The sequence below is a fragment of the Mchenga conophoros genome, linkage group LG3 (genome assembly GCF_057382185.1).
Source record: "Mchenga conophoros isolate Kocher_MC1m ecotype Shallow Benthic linkage group LG3, M_conophoros_male_GT1.1, whole genome shotgun sequence".
Classification (NCBI taxonomy): Eukaryota; Metazoa; Chordata; class Actinopteri; order Cichliformes; family Cichlidae; genus Mchenga; species Mchenga conophoros.
Genome location: NC_140528.1, coordinates 13,907,426 through 13,913,824, shown reverse-complemented (window position 1 = coordinate 13,913,824; position 6,399 = coordinate 13,907,426). Strand labels below are relative to the sequence as shown.

General features: G+C 40.7%; 1 long non-coding RNA gene across 1 annotated transcript; it reads right to left on the bottom strand.

Annotated features, from left to right (window-relative positions):
• Positions 1-335: 335 nt before the first annotated feature.
• LOC146577346 (uncharacterized) lies at positions 336-825 on the bottom strand. The gene is made up of 2 exons (XR_014891650.1): positions 765-825; positions 336-439 (listed from the first exon to the last, which is right to left on the bottom strand). It is a non-coding gene; the product is annotated as an uncharacterized LOC146577346 (long non-coding RNA).
• Between the last annotated feature and the right edge of the window lie 5,574 nt (positions 826-6,399).

The window sequence follows — 6,399 nt, the reverse complement described above, 5'->3', positions numbered from 1 at the left end:
AACTGAGATTCCTGAAGCTCTTGTCACACTGGTCACAGCTGTAGTTTCCTTCCATGTGTGCACGTTCATGCCTGTTACGATGACCTGACTGTGAGAAGCTTCTCTCACAGTGTCTGCACTTGTGTGGTTTCTCTCCTGTGTGGACTCCTTTGTGTGATTTAAGCTGACCTTCAGTGGTGAAGGATGACCCACACTGATCACAGAGGTGCTTTTTAACCCCACTGTGAATCAGTTCATGTTGTTTTAACTCACTTGATGTGGTGAAGCTTCTCCCACATTCTTTGCAGTATTTCAGTTTGTCTCCAGTGTGTCTACGTTGATGTAGTTTTAGGGTCTTTTGCTGACTGAAAGTTTTTCCACAGAGGTCACAATGAAAGTCTTTCCCACCACCACAGTGATGACAGGGTTGAGAACTGGATCCATCTGTGTCGCTCTGCTTCTAAACAAAGACACAAAGACAGTGTAAGTCAGTCCTTCAACATTTGTATCCTGAACGTCGCCTGAAATAAAGAGCATCTCTGCAGATGTCCAACTACATTTGACTGTTTCAGTTAACACACTCAGTTTACTGGGCTGCAATAACTACAATACTACCACCATAATACTACAGTAATACTAAAATCATAACTGAAAGGAAAATCTGAATAATCACTCAGAGCTGCTTTTCCATGCAGTAGAATTGCTAACATGCTAACACAGTTTAATGAGCAGAGTTGTTCCAAACAGTCAGGCTAAAATGACAAGATAACAATATAAATACATACCTCACAGTAGCTGCACTTGTAGAGTCTCTTTCTGGTGTGGATCTGTTGGTGTCGTCTCAGGTCATGTGGAGATTTAAAAGTCTTCTCACACAGGTCACATTGATAAGGTCTCTCCTCAGTGTGGGTAAACATGTGTTGTTGTAAGTGTGCGTCTGTTGTAAAGTATTTGCCACACTGTTCACAGCAGTACACATCATGTCTGGTGTGAATGCGTAGGTGTGTATTTCGGTACCCTCTCTGGCTGAAAGTTTTTCCACAGATGTCACAGCTGTATGGCTTAATTCCAGAGTGGGTAACTAGATGCTTCTGTAAGTTGCTACTGTGAGTAAAAGCTCTGCCACACTGATCACAGCTGTACGCTTTAACTCCACTGTGGATGAGTTGGTGTTGTTTTAGGTAACGCTTCAAGGAAAAAGACTTTCCACACAAGTCACAGCTGAACGGTCTCTCTCCAGTGTGGATGACCTGATGCTGTTTTAGTTCAGCCTTCTCAGTAAAACCCTTCCCACACTCGTCACAGCTGTGTGGCTTAATTCCAGAGTGGGTAACTAGATGCCTCTGTAAGCTGTTACTGCGAGTAAAAGCTCTGCCACACTGATCACAGCTGTACGCTTTAACTCCACTGTGGACGAGTTGGTGTTGTTTTAGGGAACCCTTTAAGGAAAAAGACTTTCCACACAAGTCACAGCTGAACGGTCTCTCTCCAGTGTGGATGACCTGATGCTGTTTTAGTTCAGCCTTCTCAGTAAAACCCTTCCCACACTCGTCACAGCTGTATGGCTTAATTCCAGAGTGGGTAACTAGATGCCTCTGTAAGCTGTTACTGTGAGTAAAAGCTCTGCCACACTGATCACAGCTGTACGCTTTAACTCCACTGTGGATGAGTTGGTGTGTTTTTAGGGAACCCTTCAAGGAAAAAGACTTTCCACACAAGTCACAGCTGAACGGTCTCTCTCCAGTGTGGATGACCTGATGCTGTTTTAGATTAGCCCTCACAGTAAAACCCTTCCCACACTCGTCACAGGTGTGTTTTTTCTCTCCCTTTCTTCTGTGAGGTTTGTCGGCCTCCTGAGAGCGCTGACTTCTGGCTCCATGTTGGTCCTGCAGTGACAGAGATACAAACAGAGGCAGTGAGTGAAATGCAGTCGTGGAACAAACTCAACCTTCAAACTCCATTAACACTAGTTTTAAACCTGAAGGTGGAGCGTGGCACCAAACACCTTAAAGGTCTCTTATCCCCACCTGCTGGTAGTTCTAACACATTACATCCAACCTGCTGTTAAAGATAATTCATGACTGTTCAAACACTAAAATCATGCCCATCCCTCCTGATTGTACACACACACACACACACACACACACATTATTTTATAATTTAGATTATTTTGTTGGTTCCTATTACATATTTCTATAATTTGTATAGATTTATACAGAATTATTCAGTGATAATAAATCCTATGTTTGTTTATTCTAAAGGAACCCCGTTAGCTTCCACAACAGATGTTGCTCGTCTTCCGTCAAATACTCACATAAAATATTACACAATAAAGTGGATTCAAGATATCCACATAATTTCACTCTTACATCCACAGTGAGGTTTCACAATTGTTCAAATATAAGCAATCAATAATAATAATAATAATATCAATAACATTGAGGCACATTACACAAATTTCAAAAACAAATCATGTCTTACAATATTTACAACAACTAAAAGCTCTGTAAATTGGCTTTTAAGTGTTCATTGAAGTTTTGAATAATTCTCTAATTTTTTAAGGCAACTTATTCCACTTAAAAGTTGCTCTAAATGTAACAGTTTTACAAAACGTTACTTTTAACTCGAGCATTTACTAAATTGCAGCTTGTTGAAAACTGTGTAATATGATGATGTATTTCATCTGGATACTGCAGCTGAGCAGAATAAATGTGGTGTGTTTAACAGAATTGCTTTCTTTAGAACTACAAGTAAGCCATAGAATATTTTAGCCTGTACAGGAAGCCAAGTAAGGTTATTATGCATTTTATCAATATTAGTATAGTATGAACATCTTCACACATCTGGACGCCTTATTCTGGACTAACTGAAGTCTGTTAAGATCTGTCTTATTAGCTGCTGACCAAATGATTGAACAATACTCCAGATGAGACATTGCTAGTGCATTAATGACATCTTTCATAATGAAGAAGTGATACACAAAGAGCATTTCATAGCCATAGCTATGCCTTGTCGGCAGAGTTATGTGACATTAGTGATGTTTGTACTTTCAGCGTTAACTTGGTTTTAAAGCCTTTAAAATATACGCCGTTCAATAGTCGACCTTCATCTGACAGAGAATGTGATGATTTTGTGGATAATTAAAGTCGGTCATATATCCACAAACACAACAAGCTGAAAGTCAGTGATGCTGCTCGGTTTGCAGCCCTGAACATCACGGCACAAGCAGGATTCACTGCACTGTTAATGTGAGCTGTGTTATATTGCTGCCTCTGTTCGGTGGTGTCGAGCCAAACGCACTTTAACGTGTGTTTGAACGAGCTGACGGTTCACTCGTTAAGCTGAAAGAAAGATGCTTTAATCACAGCAGTCACACATGTGTCCACTGCACCATCTGGAACTCTTCTTGTTTACACTCGTAATAACACAAACACTAAATCCTGCTTCTCTGGTGCTGTTGTGTAGCAGTGTGTACACCTGAGACTGTCACCTGTCTGTCTGTCCTGCACTCTCTCTCTGTTTCTTTCTCTCTGATTGTGGAATAAAAGTATGAACATGTGTTTATAAGTTACACTTGTGTTTGAATCCTGCAGCTTATCACACATTTGATTTCCATGTGTGACGACTGCAAGTGTCCAGAGTGAGGACAGACTGAGGGAGCCACTGCTGCACATCATCTGTGAGGCTTTGCAGCCCTGATGATCCACCAGGACAAACTCAGCAGTGTGTGAGGAAGAGGAGGAGGAAGAGCCAGCAGCAGCTGACAGATGGAGAGAATAGACAGACTGTTCCCTGTTTGTGAAGGACTGCTAGGAAAGTTTAACATAACTGTCTGTGCTGAATCAGTCTTATTAGGTAATGTTCAAATAATGTGATCATCCCAGTGTTTCCAGTGTGGGAGAAAGTACTCAGGGCCTTCAAGTTACACACTATGAAAGACAGCAACAAGTTTAATGTTCAGAAACCTAAAGTCTGTATCAGCAGCAGGATGGAGCTAAAAATAAATGTTGGTTTCAGTTCTATGAAGCTTTGAGTATTTTGGATCAGTAGCTGCTGTGTTTGTTGCATCATATTGCTGTAACTGTTTATATGCTTTATATATTCTGAGCTAAGTTGATCTATAGTGTTACATGATACACTCTCAGAAATAGAGGTACGAGAGAAGAACATTTTTGTACCTATAGGAACATTTTTTTAAATGTTCCCTTAAAAGTACATTACTGGTCTTTAAAAGTCCAGAAATGCCCCTTTAAAGGTTCAATTTGAAATAAAGTACAAATCTGTATTATAAAAACTTAAGCAGCAACTTCTCCAGGTTCCAATATTTATGCAATTCTCAAACCTTTTGGCCACAACTGTATAACCTCTTCTGAAGTTTAGTGGATATTATACATGGTTATGCTCAGGATGTGTCGGCCAGTTTCCACTGGAAACGCCTTTTGGTTAAACTGTCAGCGAGGAATTTGCATTTGCACTGTTACATTTTTATATAACTTTAATGCACATAAACAACAGCTGCTTGTTTCAGTGAAAATACATTGATGGGTTTTTAATAAAGTTGTGCAGCTGTAAAGTATTTTGTCTGGTGTCAATTCTATCGTCAGCTACATCGTTATGGCAAATGTTCAAATGTATATGGTGATAAATATCTTTGGTCATATGATCCTGCTCTGTCTGTCACCTTCTGTGTTGAGCTCATTGTTTCCTCTGTAGTGGCTGAGCTGAGTCCAAGTAGCTGAAAATGTTCCTCTGCTGCTCCGTCAGACTCTCCTCCTCCTGCTGATCAGCTGGGACACAAAACAGATCTTTGTTAGGCTCCACACTGCACTGAAGAGTCAAAGTGTCTCATATGTTCATCTGACAAGTAAAAGAACACATTTTTGTTTCCCGAGGTGGGCAACTTGTTGGAAACAAACACAAAAGGTTTGAGCACTGATACCTGCCATTGCTGCCATTGAAAGATGCAACGCCAGCAATGTGGATTGGTTTGAGTCTTGACAATCCACATTGCTGGCATCTTTCAATATGTTGAATACACCAGTGTAAGTGCAGCCACTCAGACTCAATGTGTTCATAGAAACAGGTGCACATGTGTCACGAGTTCATCCAGCAGTAGCTATGGCACTTGGCCACAGGGGGCAGCAGTGGACTGACCTGCATTTGAGACTACTCCAGCTGCTCTGTGACAGTCAGTAGATCTGCTACAAATTGCAGATCATATGCAAGTTTTGGAAATGACATTATAAATATTCCTAACTTAGCCACGGCAGCATTGTTGATGTATTACCTATATTGGCTGAAAATGTTCATTTGCAGAGAAAAGACACAGGCAGACTGTGCTTACAGGACAACAACAACAACAACAACAATCTTTATTTATAGAGCACATTTAAAAACCAACGGCATGCCAAAGTGCTTAACATAGAACAAATTAACACAAGTATAATCAGAGTCATAAAAATAAAAGTGTAGAATTATGTTCACAGGAAAAAGCCACCAATAGAAAAAATATAACTACAGCACATAGCTATAGCACAATATAACTGTGCCATCAACACACAATGGGGATAAGACATACACAGCGCAAATAAAAAGCAAGATAGGAAAATTAGTAAAATAAATCACTGCAGACAAGGCCAGCATTTAACCGGTAGAAAACGCAAGATTAAACAAATACGTTTTAAGCCGTGATTTAAAAGATTGAATAGAGTCAGACGCCCGAATGCCAATGGGAAGGTTGTTCCACAACTCTGGTGCGGCCAGGGCAAACGCTCGATCACCTCTAGACTTCAGCCGAGATCTAGGCCGCACCAACAGTAACTGTGAGGATGATCTTAAAGCCCTAGCAGGAACATATAAGCTTAAGAGTTCCTTAAGATAGCTCGGTGCTGTGTTATTAGTGATTTTAAAAGTAAACAGCAGAATTTTAAATTGGATACGGTATTTCACAGGCAACCAGTGCAAATCAGCTAGGACGGGAGTAATGTGGGCAAACTTCTTAGTTTTGGTTAGAATGCGTGCAGCAGCATTTTGGACTGTCTGTAATCTATGGAGAAGGGCAGAGTGGAGTCCAAAATAGAGTGAATTGCAGTAATCCAGCCTCGAAGTTACAAAGGCATGGATGAGTTTTTCCAGGTCTTTATGCGGGATATACTGCCTGGCCTTAGAAATAAGGCGGAGTTGGTATAAACTGGATCTAACAACAGCAGACACTTGTCTATCAAGTTTAAATGAGCTGTCAAGTAACACGCCCAAATTCCTAACAGTGTCGGAAAAGGAGCTAGTGAGAAAACCAAAAGCATCACGAAGTTTGGCACGAAGAGCGTCACTGCCAAAGACCACAATTTCAGTTTTCTTATCATAAAGGATAAGAGTATTTGCCAGGAGCCATTGCCTGACCTCACACATGCACTCTCGAAA